General features: G+C 40.9%; 1 protein-coding gene across 2 annotated transcripts in view; it reads left to right on the forward strand.

The window, feature by feature from the left end:
- The first annotated feature begins 4,001 nt into the window (after positions 1-4,001).
- LOC146855188 (uncharacterized) overlaps positions 4,002-15,085 on the forward strand; it is a 1,301,788-nt gene continuing 1,290,704 nt past the window's right edge. For both annotated transcript variants that reach the window (XM_085650581.1, XM_085650582.1), the window contains exon 1: positions 4,002-4,103. The gene's annotated coding sequence lies outside the window, so the exon portion shown is untranslated. The remainder of the gene's footprint in view (positions 4,104-15,085) is intronic.

Genomic DNA, 15,085 nt, shown 5'->3' on the forward strand with positions numbered 1-15,085 from the left:
TAATCCTCCTCCCCTTCCTAAGCGCCTTGAAACCCTCTGGGTACGTAGTGCGCTATACAAATTTTATGACTTGACTTGACTTGACTTGGGGAATTGCAGCCATACGTTGACTGATCACACTGACATGCAATCATAACCCCATAGGGCCTCAGCAACCACAGTTACAATGCTCTCAGTTCCAGACTGAAACCATTGGAGAAAGACTGCAACCAAACAGACACTGGGGTCTTCAGGCTGCACTCCCCAGTCTGTCAGTTCTGAACCCCACACAGGCCCCTGGGTCAAGATGCACCATGCTCCTCCAGAATAGACACCCTTCTTGCAGGACTAGCAGGCTCCTACCCTACCGCCGCAGGCTAACAGTAGGGTTCTAGGCACTTCATGAGAGGTACACAGCTCTTCAAGCAAGAAATCCATTCCTTACTTTTGGGGAAGCTGCAATGGTTACACAGATGTCCTGAGTACTCTATGGAGCACTCCCTTACTTGGCCATTGAGTGCTTTGAAGTGGAAACACAAGAAGGGTAGTGAGGTTCCAGTTTTATACACATAACTCAGAAAGGAGATGTATATCCAGTTTTTGCAACTGTAGGGGGGTGATGTTCCTTTTAAGTGGTCTTTCCAAGCTGCTCCACTGGTACAGACTTTATGAAGAGTGATGCTTCTCTCAGCAGGGCGGTCATCCAGCCTGGGAGCACCCACAACAGAGGCAAAAAAAGCTGTGAAGTTTCTACATCTCGCTGTCATCAGACAACTGAAGGATTAATCAAGGAAACATTCTACTAAATGGCAGTATTCATGAAGACAAGCAGCTCATTGCTAGCAAAAGGCCAAAGTAAGTTGCTAAAGAAATCCTCTCTCTCACTCACCTTCCTAGGTCTCCACCCTCCAGTTGCACAAATATTGGTTATACACTTCCGCTGTCTACATCACCTTTTCTATGGGCCACACCAGGGGAAACTGTTAGGGTTGAGCATATTCATTCATTTGCTTGCCTTGTGCCTGGGCTTTAGTTGTGTAAGTCACTGCAGACTCTAAGAGTAAACAACAGAATGCTGCTGTAGTTTTTCATGCTCTTGAAAACAGCCCTTCACCATAGAGGCTGCAGCATCCCCACAATAACCATAGGAGAGTTCCGAAGGTGATTGAGCAATAACATTTTGTTTTTATCTTGTCACATTTGCTGTATGTTAAAAGACAGATGTGAAATGTCAGGCTATGTCTTCAGTCAAAATTGCTCTTATTCTTTTAGCTTGGGAAATGGTGTTTACTTTTCTTTCTCTGACTGCCAAGTGAGAGAATTGTGTAAAGTGAACTATCTGACAATCTTGCTGTGGCACAGAGTGTGAAATGAAAAGCTGTAGAAAATTAGTTATTTTTCTAACACACAACAAAATGTAAATACCTGTAAATGAATTTTACAAATATGTCAAAATGTATTGATAGAGCAAGTGAAGCACATTTTTTGTGTAATTCCAACCTGTGACGGAAACAATGATTTTAAAAGGAAGAAAGCAGATCAAGACACATTAATTGGTGATATGGAAATGATAAATATTCGAATACCTCAATTTCCACACATCGCTTGTGTGCACTATACCTGTATCAGTAAAACTGCATGCCATCCCATGTTCTGTGGCCATTTCAAAGGAAACCATGCTATTAATGATAGTGTGCTACCACACTATTTCTTAGTAATCTACTTATAACCAGGCGCGCAACGCCCATAGAGATAAAAGTGCTACAGCCGCCCCCGTCGTGTGTCTCATACCGGGCTGCTGCAGCTCGAGCTGCTGTGGGCTCGACTGGGCCTTTGTAAACTGGTTAATAAGACTTCGTTTTTTCTGGTTCCAGTACCCCCAAAGCCCCCACTCTGCCTATTCCTTACATTTGTATTTAACATTTACTGCCATAGTGTGAGAATACATTTCACGAAAAGGAATGTAAAGCAGGATTGCCCAAAGGAAAATCCCAACCATTTGTTGTTTAAAAAGCCTGCAAAGGACTCGTCTTGACAATGATAGGGTTATTAACAAAAAAGTATGTATTCATTTGCAATGTGACTTTTCTGTCTTTGTTCCCTTTAAGTATCAGTCATGGATCATTCAGGCAGCCCTAGAAGAAAGTTAAGAATGCTTTCTATTTATATTTGCTATTCCAAGTATGCACATATAAGAGCTGAAAATAGGCTTTGGGTGACTGACTATTATTGCACAGCCTGGGACATCAATATAATGAGTTGGCAGCCCTAATCACAAGACTGGAAGTTTTTTGCAGGATGGGCACAATATTTATTTCCTCCACCCACGCTCCCTGAACAGGGCTGGATTGGGAACTCAAACCCGCCTTGGCAATTGAATCGGACCATCCGCTGGTGGAAGGGGGTGCGTGGAAAACCCTGCTGCAGCTTTTGGTACAGGGGGGTGATATTGCAGCCCCCTGTGCCAGAACAGGCACCCACCGGTCCAAAACCGGCCTCGACCCTTCCGGCCCACCGAGAAAACGACTGGTACCAGCTAGGGCCAATTCAGCCCTGACGCTCAATAATGCCACAATAGCAGTAGTTTAACATATATCTGAAACCATACGCCAGCCCTTAATAACATGCTGAGTTCCTTCAAGTGTCTGGGAATGCACCCTGCATTCAAACAACTCACTCATCATTCTCACCTTTCACTTTCACACTCACCCTGTACTTACTGCTATGATAGTGCACTCACACTGATCACCCTGCACTCATAGTGACCATACTGCACTTATGACACTTGCCATGAACTCACACCGTTCTCCCTCCACTTACCCTGTGGTCACATGAGCACACCGCTCACTCTGCACTCACAGTGATCCCTCTGCACTCACAATGCACTTGCGCTGTTCACCCTGTACCTCACCCTACACCTCACCCTGCAGTCACACTAGCACACTACTCACCCTGCACTCAGGTGACACTTTACTCACCTGTCCCCCTAACTGCTATCTGGGGAGAGGATGTGGGGCACCGGGTTCGAGTCTCGGAAACTACGCTATACATCCTGTGATTCTGGCAAATCACTTATTGTCCCCGTACCTAACAAAAATGAATGTGTGCATCTGTAACGAAACTGGTGCTCATGTAAAGCGCTCTGATACCTGATATCTTCGGGTCTAGTTTGTGCTATATAAAACTATATACAGAAAATCTCACTAAAACAAGCCTATCACTAACCATACATTCATTCATTCAATCATCCTGCTCTGCACTAACATCTGCACCTCACTCACCCTGCAGTCACTCCTCTCACCCTACTCATCGCTCACCCGGCACTCACATGGGCACTCCTATCACCCACACAGTGCAGAGGGCTAATGTGCCTGATACAAAGAACATGCACCATGCAGATCAGAGAACTGAGCGTGAGTAAACTACAAGAAGCTGTATAAAAAAATGCAGGGGCTCCAAAAACGACTGTTGCACCATATGCGACCAGTGCTAGGGCGAGCCCTGGCTAGGAATCTTACCACCCAAAACTCCCCCCCCCCCGCCCCCCGCTCCCCCTCCCTCCCTCCTTCCCCCCCAAGTTCTTGGTCTAGTTGCACCCCTGCTTACGACAGGGAACTCCAAAATACATACCACACCTGTGCTACTCTCCTTCTGAACGGGTGTGTCTCATTTGCTGTATTTGTTCTTTGTGAGAACATTTGGATTTGTTCAGATTCCCTATCACTCCAGTGATGTAACACTGAAGGCTGCACCCCCACTCTACCGCGCTTCGCATTCAGTCAGAACATGTTGTGATGGGGAGCTCACACTGTGGAGTTCTTCAGTGCGGGGCTTTTCTATAAGCTCCTGCTCAGCTCGGACAGCTCAGCAGGAAGCCACACCCTACCTGCGTGAGAGCAGGCCAGGATTATCACTGCCAAACCGGCCCCTGCAGCTCCGGTCCAGCACGTCGGTTACCAAGGCGGAAACAACCAGAACTCAGCTACTGTTCCCAAGGCAACGCGCTTTGTTGACATTTGCAGATTATGTCAGTGAAAGCAGACAACTCTTTCTGCTGCATCCACCGCAAAGAAAACAGAGATTGATTTTGGATTGGAAAGGAAAGATAAACGGTTTGTTTGCAGGTAAATACTGAATCAAATAATTAATCAAACTTGAGTAGCACATTTTTATGAGAGCCATGTACCGAGATCTTGGGCGACACTGGGTTTCAGATGACACGAGAACACTGCAAAGGTATGTTGTAAGTCGGCGTATTTATCAGAGAGTGCGAATATTTCGTATACAATAATTTCAGATATACAAGACACTACAAACTGAATTAAAATGGACGTGTTATAACTCAAATGAAACTCAGTTTGCTAATTTGCAGTTTGGACTCAAAGCCATGCAAGACGTGCTTGGCCTGCCTGCCCCAAAGTACTTAACGGCCCATACACACTCTGCTGGTTTTTATTAGCTCTGCTTTTTATATCGTATTGAGTGCGCGCGTTAAATGTTTTTGCAGTGCGGTATTTGTACTCTTAAAACAGAATATCGGCATGTTTGAGGGTGGTGGAAACGGTATGTGCACAGTACAGAGAGAGTCCGTTTCTCGACACTTAAAAAAGCTGCGGTTAGCAGGCAGCTCAGTTGGTCGGTGCTCCTCCGGCGATGCTCCGCTGGGCTGACAGTGTGCGGCGCTTTATTGACTCTGTCCAAATGCGGGGTGTTGACGAGTTAATCCCCATTACACATTGAGGCTGGGTCTACAGACGGACGGGCGTTTAATCTTTGCCTCAAAGAACCCTGCTTTAGAGAAGCCGCGAGGAGAGCAGACGTCTGCCCTGCCCTAATGCTTTCTATTAATATCCCCTCAGAGGCCCAAAAAAGAGAGCGAGAGCAAAGCGAGGGCGAGGCCTCGAGGACGAGGCCTCGCGTGCGCCCCGCAATGTAACCAGGGACTAGTTTTATGATGAATCGAGCTAATACCGGTGTGACCGCAATATTAACACTGGCCAGTGCCAGTGCAAAGGCTGCCAGGGGCCCTAATGCGAGCAAGGACAATGACGCAGCGGCACTCTGGCTACTAGAAGACAACAAGCTAAGGTATAAAGAGCTACAATTATGTTTAGAAATGCACACAGTTTTAGCCACCCAGAGAAGCTGGGATTAGAAGTATTTGTACTTCCAAAGTCAGCAAGTGAGGCAACAATAGACACTGTCTGCCACTGTTACTGTTTTGGCGTGAAAGAACAAAACTGAGTCAAATGTGTTTTTGATTTTTGAGTAGGAAAGATTAAGTACACCTATAATTGTAAAAAGGATTTTCAAAATGTTATACCATGGAAATATATTTTGATCTAAATTTCTGTTAGTAGAAGTTACCTGAAGGAGGGACCGTATTTGTTCAATAAAAGCAATTACACCCAGGAATCAGTATGCAATAAACATATCAAGAGCGAATAATTGGAGAACGATAAAGAACAATTGGTGTAGTAATAAAATAAAAGAATGAAAGACAAAGAATAAAAGGGACATTGAGGAAGCAAAAGGGTGATAGCAGGAATCCGATAAATCTACACATAGCAATGCTGTTAATGTACACATATTTTATCTTGAGCAAAATGTGTTAAATATTAGGTTAAAGTAAATTACCAATATAATAAATACCGTTATGGATTAGTTAGAAACACATGTTAATATTTTTGAAATCGTTTTCCTCTGCTTATCAGAGAGACACTTTTTTTGATGGAAGTCAAAACAGATCCTTTTAAAACCTCACAAATACTAAAGCATACGGTACGGCAACATTAAAGTCACAATATACAAAGAGTGTATCGTCCCTAAAGGAGGATTAAGATCATTTTGAGTGTCACTATTTTTTCAGCAAGAAGTAATTTGTTGGATAGTGATGTGATATTACTGATTCAATCATTTTATAAAGTGTGGTTCTGCTATTGTTTTCAAAATCCATTAGAAATTGCTTTGTCTATTATGCAGATTTGTATATTGCACTCACCAGAAATTGTGACACCACTACTGCTTCTACAATTGGATTATAGCTTACAAAAGTTGTGTTTCGACGTATGCAACACACACTATGATGACTCAAGGTTGCCCCCCTCCTAACTGTGCTTTGGCATATCTGTGCCATTGGCAAATAGGTGTTCTGTGCATGATGGATGCTGTGACTTACCCAATGTGTTGTGTGCATTCATAAACATAATTTCAGTGGTTTTACACTATAACTCTTAAAGACTTCACATGACTCCCAATTTCAAATCAAGAGGTTGACAAGTATACATTTGTCACTGATAAGACACCTTTTGCCAGGCCATATGGACAACTCACTGTAGTTTGCTAAAATACACTTTACTCATTCTTGAGATGAGTGCATGGCATGCAATCCTAGAGTCATTCTTACAACCAGAGCATGAGTTAAACCACTTTTAAGTGAGATCACTTCTTTCATTATTTAACAGTCTGCAATGCCTCAAAATCTTCTGCAAAGTTTTTGAAATATGTATCCACACTTTGGTTGGATGGTCATCAATGCAGTCTTAAAAATTTACAGAGCTCAAAAATGACAAACAGTGTTATTAGGTAGTATATGCAAGCAGATAACTTAGAATATCGAGTCAGGTTCTTTAGTGAACAGGGCAGGTAGATGTGAGCCCCACAGAGGCTGTTTTCACCTCCCTCCAGCTGGAACATTCGTCACAATGTGGGGGAGCTAGCAGTCTTTCATATTCTCTGAATACCTGTGAATACCACAACATGAGAGGTTAATGTTTCCCCCCACCTATTTTCTCTCTCCTCTTTGGCCACCACAATGGAGTCCAAGGACTTTTCCAGCCTCTTGGAGGATAGTTAAGTAGGTCGGGTGAAATAACTTCTTAGGCAGCCAGTTGCATGAAACACAGATTCGATTCCAAGTCACTGACAAAGTTAGAGGGGGATTATGAAGTCAACGAATCAGTGCCAATTAGAAAGTTCAGTGAGCTATGCTCAGCGTGTGAAATCCGGGCTCCTGGCTCAAGTATGCTGGGACTATTTCCAACCTTAAATTCTCCTAAGACAGAAGGTAAACTTCTCCAAAGCCCAACCAGACCAGAAGCGCACATTACTCTGTCTTATTTGAATCCCATATCTCTCTAGGAATTCAACACAAGGTCTTTTATGTTTGGAATTCCTGACTTTTCATCCTTAACTAAAAGTGAACTGTTTTACCTTACTGTTAACCCATGGTTATTTTTGTTTTTTCCATAACTTTGATCCACTTAACAATCTAATTTTCCTTAATTTTTTATGCTTAATTTCTTTTGTCTCACTTAAACTAGGTGTGGCCCGTCAAACATTATCTCCTTCATTGTAAATATTCATTGGTTGTTCTACTACACATTCCCACTCACAAACTTTATCTGTAGACTGATGTACCCTCTGAAACTCTGTTTACCTCTGTGATTGGTCTGTTAGGCAGTGTTTGAAATAATCACACCTCACATGAAGGCTATGATTTATTTTACCAAAGTCTCATGGTAATATTCCTTCTGGCCCAATTCTCTCGTTCCCAATGACACATTACTTGAAACTCAAATGCAGTACAAGGTGCTATGCAGACCTCATGATTCAAAAGAATAGATGCGAATTCTCTTTTGAAGGTGTCATTGCTATATGCATTGGGAGTCAGCAATGGGCATCGCCTTAAAGGGCACAGAAAAAGGTTCAGTAGTCAGCATTGACACCCATGCTACAGCAGGTGCAGCCTTCAGGCACATTTGGTTGTGTGTTATAGACGCTGTTCTAAAGAGGAGTTGCCTCTGTTGCCTATTTTAGGATGAACCTGTTGCAAGTAACTGCAGTTCTCTTGCCCTGACTCCGGTACCCTGTTTAAGTGTACACATTACTCTCACATTAAATGCTGTTCCACTATGCCACTTGAGTCTAGACAGGGCTCACAAGGTGTATTTGATCTTGAAAGTCCATTCACTGCCTGAGAATCTGCTTTTGTGTCTATCCTATAGACCCTGCTGTGAACAGTTCAAATAGTATGCCAAGATATATAACCTATGTTCTAAAATGTATTGCTGTGGTCAATGAACTTTTCATAGCCTTTCTGGAACTCTGAGTTAAACTACTAGCAAGTCTTTTACCTGGCAATTTGTAGTTTTGGGTGTTATCAGCAGCTTTTTCATTAGGCACAGGCATACATTCAGGGTCCATCTCTTACAGAACGACTTTCTGAACTTGTGCTTGGTCTTGAATTCCAGGGGAAGTCATTGGTTTGACAGTGATTTCAACAGATTGGCATGAGTCCATGTGGCTATGGTTGACTTGCATTTGCTAAGCAAATTTTGACAGACCTATGTAGGCAGACTGTCCTAGTAATGCGACTCTTTGAGCTAATTATATATTACTTTATTTAGTATGTGACCAAACTATCTGCTACCACTAACCACTCATTTGCAGACAACTTTGTCAACTGGCAAGGGATGACAGAGTTTGTGCAAGATCCTTTGTTGCATCATATCATCAATGACGTTATTATGAGTTTGGCGGTGCCGGAGTAGGACCACCCTGCCCCCGCACTGCCATACCTATGTGTGCCTTGCCCGCCAAATCACAAATTTTCGTCACTGGTGGGTGGTTTTTTGACGGTCCCATGGCGGTGCCAATAAAAAAGGCACCACAATAGGAATCTCAATTATTATTATTATTATTAGTCCGATTTGTGACGCGCATGGCTTCCCCAGCAACGGGGCGTCCCAGCGTGACCCCAACCAAGACCAACATCCCGGAAACAGAAGCAAAATAAGAGCTAAACAGATATAGATTTAGCCAGGCCAGAAAAGAGCCAGGTTTTTATGGCTTTGCGAAAGGCCAAGTGCTTCTGAATGACTCTGATAGAAACAGGCAATGAGTTACAGAGTTTGGCGGCTAAGTTCCGAAAGGAACAGCCGCCTGCTCTGGCTTTGAAAATACGAGGGGTACAGACCACAACGCAGCCAGCCGATCTTAATAGGCGTTGTGGGGTGTACGGCTTGAGTAGGTTGGACAGGCCCACAGGGGCCTGACCAGACAAGATTTTATGCGCCACACATAAAGCCTTAAACTGGATGCGTTTTTCTACAGGCAGCCAGTGTAGCTTAGGGAGCAGAGCGGCCACTGAGCTAGACTTTGGAAGTACTACCAGCAGCCGCGCAGCGGCATTCTGGACCCTTTGCAAACGCTTAGTACTGGCCTTATTAGCGCCCAAATATAGTACATTACCATAGTCCAGCCTAGACAGAATTAGGGCCTGGACTATGGTTTGACGCACTTTGGGAGGAAAGAAGCCTATCACGGGTCTAAGACCTCGTAAAAGCCCAAAACACACCCCAGCCACTGTTTTGGATTGTGCTTCAAACGTCAAACCCTGATCAAACCATATCCCTAGACTCTTCACAACCTTTTTGGGAGAGGGCGCAGGTTTAAGACGCTCAGGCCAACAAGCAAGTTCCTGCAGGGCATGGACTGATAAGTCCATGCCCTGCAGGAACTGCGGGTGCATGCAGACAGGGGGGCACACCTTGTGCTTTCCTGCATGCATCCCCTGGCGAAGAGGCAACAGGGGGCCCTGTATGGCCCCTTTGTTTCCTCTCTGCCACAGTTTTCATGGCGGGCTCTCAGCTATAAAATCCATGGCAGAGAGGAAACTTGTAATTTGCTTAGCGAGGCCGCAGTGGACCCGCCAAATATATTGCGACCTCAAGTCCAACGCATCACCACCAGGGATCGTGGATCCCTAGCGGCAGCAGTGGTCCCATGGTGGTCCGACTGCCCTACTTGTTAAAGGCCAGTCAGACCACTGGTGTGGCAGAAGCCGCACCCCCACCATGAGTTTGGTGGTCCATCGGACCACCACACTCATAATAAGGTCCTAAGCCTGCTGAGGGTGGTTTTTGGCTGGAAGGACAGCTTGTTGACTGTTTCTTCATGGCCTATAGTGATTAGCCACTCCAATCCATTTAGCACAGTAAGTACTTGGGTTAGGTACTTTGTTAGTCATTGCCACAGCATCTTCAAAAGCTCCTCCCTTGCTGTTCCATAAGCTTGCTGCATGGGGTCAGCTAGGGGTCAGATCTGCTGATTCTTGATACACATGCATTTTCCCAAAAATTGTAAGACTGAATATCTATTGATCGAAGTGGCCTGTGAATTTCAGGTTGCATGCTTTCCACATCATGGTCCAGTTGCTAAAATCAGTTTTCCTGAGCCTTCGCTGTGAATGGCCACCCTTCACCTGATGACATTCCGGACAGGGACTGTAAATAGAAGCAGTGATTTTTGTGTTCCCTGTTGTAAGGTTTACTTCCTCTTTGTCAAAACTAGATTCTTCAGTGTCATATGTCAGCCTTTCTAGGAACAATATTTTCCACTGCCTGTCAGTGGCTTCTCCAGTTTCCTGGTTGGATGTTTATTGGTAGCCAAGCATGTGCAATCTAGTGCTAGTTACTGATGTCTCATTTGCTAGTGAGGTCTCCTATGTGTGGCCCATCATGCTGGGTTAGGTTCTAGAACAATTAATTCCACCTAATCACAGGTAAACCATCTTCCAAATCTGTTGGGTTCTCCCAAAGTGCCCTCTTGTATTTGTCTGAATCTCCGGTTTGTACCCAGTCATAATTGGGAACCTTAAGGCTTTGAAATAATATAACTATCACCTTTAGACTTTAAACAAGATGAAAGCAGGGTAAGAAGATGACAAAGTTCATATATGGCTATTGACAGTAGAGACAAGCTCACTGATGCCAAAGACTTGGCAGAACCAAAGGGAATAGGTGTACAACCAAAATATGAAAAAAGAAAACATTACCCTAACTAGGCTGTAAACACTGGGCCCGAATGTTTTTCAAAAAACACAGGGCAATGAAACAGGATTCTTATTGAGAAACTGAAATTCCGTGTGATTGAAAAAAGGAATGTCCTGTTCTAGGACAGAACAGGATGGCAGATTCCAAGATGGGTACAGCGCTGTTTGCCGCTACAAGCTACGTCATTGCTTAGGGGCATTTGTCTGAATAGAATAGAACCAGAACAGATGTGGAATAAATAACAAAGGCACTGCAAAGTAAGTAGGAATGAAGGAATGGAAAATTAAGGATGGTGACAGTTGGAGAGGTAAGCCTATCAAATTTGAGCAAATTTAAAAGCACCCTCATAGGGTGGCAAAATAATGTAAACCTACAGGACTGCCATATGTTTTGAAAATAAAAGGGTCAATAAGTATTCAGGTTTATAACACAGATTCTCTATGGTACTTACCACCAGGATTGTAAAATGGTTGCATTCCACCAGTGAAGTTGAATGGATTTCACAACTTTGAGAAGTTGTAAGTTTCTAGACATTACAGGTGGGCCAAATATCCCCAAGAAAATGTGCTACAAGGGTTTTCCAAAATTATACATGTTTAAACCCCTACTGAACGAGCAGAAAAGAAGTTGTTCAAATATGCACATCATTATGTATGGCTCAGATTAGTGAACATTGCTGATGTTGGGGTTGGAATCTGTTCAGGGGTCCTGGATTTGCTGAGGCTGAGATATTGTCCTATTGTTAGCTAGCTGCCATGTTACATGCTCCATTAATGTTTCCTCCTGATTCCTAGGGTCAATGAACCATTGTCTGGGTGGCTGACATTCAGGTAGTCAAGGCCTCTATCAGTCACCAAGGGAGCATTAATTTCAGGTGAGAGGTAGACAACAAAGCAACTACGTCCCTATCTGGGTGCATATCTTCTCTTCTTAAGGGAATTATTTGTCTCAGGGCTGACTTTGGGAGTGGGGAGTTTATTAGTTGCAGCATTTTTATTGAAGGAAGTTGATACTGAATATGAGGGCAAAGCTTTTGCTTTCTCTAGCCAGTCTGATTCTCATTTAAGAAGGTTCAATTGTTTTCACCTTGTGCTACAGATTGTTATCTGTATTTCTTTTGCAGTAGGTGATGAGTAAGCAGCTCCTGTCTCACTCTTTGTCCCCTTTAAGGTGGCTACAGATTCCTTGTCCATCCTAGTCTGATGCTAGCACGCTGTAGTAATCTAAGAGTCAGAGATAGCTGTTTTCTCTTTAGTGGCTCTGCAGCAAAGGTGGCCTTCTTCTTTAAGACAATGACCATAACAGCTGAATTTATTTTAGTAGCAGTTGATTGGGACAAACCCTGTCTTATAAATGTCTGACTTCCTGATAGAAGAGTAAGAGGTGGATTTAGACTAATTTGGTAGCTTCATCACAGACACCTCTAGTGGAGAATATTTCATTTTTCAAAAGAGATTCACCCCTTTTTTCACTGGAGTGTGGCGCTTGAATATGAATTGACTGGTATATTGTGGTCAAAATATGAGTGTCAGTAAACCAAGGGTAAGTATATTTTTTCACAATATTATTGTTTTTCAAAATATTGTAATTGTAAAGTATTGTTATATGTAATATAGTTATTTATAATCTTGTACCATTAATAATTCATACTTTTTTTAATCACTTGTTTATATACACTTCGGTTATGATATACATATTTTAAATTACACATTTCTAAATAACGTTTGATAATTTTAATAATCTTTATGTTTGTTTTTATTTAATGCCTACATTTTGATAAATTTATTCTGAGCTGTAAAATTAACATTTATAATAAATATAATGTGTAGCAGGAGTTATTATGGGAGGTGGTGGGTAGTGTATTCTTTTTTAAGGGCATTAACAATTAATTAAGAATTTTTTTCTTTAAATTAAAAAATGAGGTACATTATTTGTGGATTCATTTTTGGTGTAGTGTTGTTTATAAAATATAATTTAAATGATAGAAAAAACAATTTTCCTAAAACAGTTTTTATTTATTTAAAAAAATGGAGTCTTTGTGATTTAATTTGAAACTAAGTCATAAAATACTTTTCATGTACATTTGAATAATAAATGTTAAAAATGTATTTATGAATAATAATTCAAATTTTTATGTACTTTGGTTTGCGGTACATTTGTTTTAGAACGTAATACAGTTTGTGAGTTGGCTTTAAAATGAAAGTATAGGCAGAACATAACTTCTAAATATAAGAATACTTTGAAGTTAGATATATTTTATTTTAAAACAACTCCACCCTTTTCTACAATTTAAATACTTTTTGATACATTAGAGTGAAAATAACACATTTTTCCACCCACCCCCAAATGTAAATTATTTCACCAATATTTGTATGACTGGAGTTACCATAGTAAAACTCATCACTGTCGTTTACATACTATCCCCAATTTTAGTTGTATTGGATGTAGAAAGTTATATCACACCTCTTTTATTTATGAACCCTTCCCCAATTTTAATTTAATTTGAGTTAGAATAGCAAATATCAAATCACCCATTAATGCATTTTCCCCAAGGTTTATGAGATCAAAGTTAGAATAGTAACTTCCATCCCCTTAAAGTTATGCACTTTCTCAAATCAGTATTGGACTTAGGATAGAATTGTAAAATGTACCCCTTTGTTTATGGACTTTCCCTAAATTTAGTTGGACTGGAGATAGAATACATAATCCCACTCCTTTTATATATGTATTTAGTCGAATTTTAGATGGATGCAAGTTATAACTTCTCTCACCCCAATGATTAATACACTTTCCTCAACTGTTTGAGATGGAAGTTAGGAAAGTAAATCTTACTTCTTCAATTTAAGTAATCTCCTCAATTTAAGTTTGGAGTTCAAATAGTAAATATCACTCTATGCCAAACTAAATATATTTTAAATTTTGTAGGAATTTAAACTTATTTATATTTTAAAAAGGTACATCTTTATTAAGACGTTGGTGATTTTTTGAAAATGTAATGTCGTTTAAAAAATTCAAACGAATATACTTTTAAAACTACTCAGATATTTATAGTGTAAGACCAAATAAACTTGTGTTAAAAAATATATACTTTTTTATACTGTCTTGTTTTTGAATTAATTTTTAAAATATAAAACATATATTTTACATTTTTAGTATTTGTTTTTTTGAATTGCACATGCAGTTAATTCTGGTATGCTTCTATAAGAATATTCCTAAAATTATTGTTAATTTATTTTACGTTTAGGAATAATTAGCGTAATAATTTGTTTGATATATCTAAAATAGTAGATATTTAAGTAGGAAATAATATTGTAGTAGATATTTTCATACTTACTTTATTTTTGAATTTCAATATTTTTATATTAGATATTTTTGTCATTTACATTGTAGATATTGTTATGGTGGTAGATATTTTAACCACAATATTATTGTATATTGATAGTTTAGTTTGGCAATTATGTGACATACATCCCCGGCTAGTGTTCTGTATGGTTGGCAGGCCGTTCCTCAAGAAATTGCCAGCTGGACCAATGATATTTTGCTCACTTCTGGGTAAACACTATAGCCCAGTCATTGAAAGTGCTTGGTGTTTTGCTTGTTTCTAAAACCATTTTTCATTTTTCTCAATAGACTTGGTATTTTTTCCATCTTCGTAGAAGGTTTCAGTGTTTTGTCTTACTTGGCACCAGGGTTCAATGTTTTGTCTTTCTTGGTACCACTACTGGGGTGATTTTACAAGTTTACTTGCACTCTTTCATTTTTAGGGGGGGGCAAGTCTGCAGTTTTCCGTTCTTTGGGAATCAGCTGCTTTCCTTTCCTAATGAGAACAAAGGCAAGATTGAGTCTCAGCATATTGGTGCTGCTGGGTCGCCTGACCACTCACTTGTTTTGGAGTAGACAACCAGTCATTGATCCGGATCATACAAGATCTATCAGCTAACTGCATGACAGTCTCATGGACACAATACATACACAAAAAGAGCACCCATGACTAAATTAACCACATACATCTTTCTCTATCATTCCTTATTCTCACATTCACCATCGTAGGACATCTTACTTTAAAATGTATCATGCTCATAGACCACCTTACACATACAACTATGAGTTGCAAGAAGTTGGCTACTTTTAAGTTGTTGGGATGAAAGTGGCAATTATCGCATGGAAGCATGAACATCCTGTTTTAGAACAAGAAACAGTTTGACTTAGTTTAATGAAGATAACTTGGAAGTAATTGGGAGGTAGTGATTTTTTGTGAAGATCTGCACCCA

The sequence above is a fragment of the Triturus cristatus genome, chromosome 4_1 (assembly GCF_964204655.1).
Source record: "Triturus cristatus chromosome 4_1, aTriCri1.1, whole genome shotgun sequence".
NCBI lineage: Eukaryota > Metazoa > Chordata > Amphibia > Caudata > Salamandridae > Triturus > Triturus cristatus.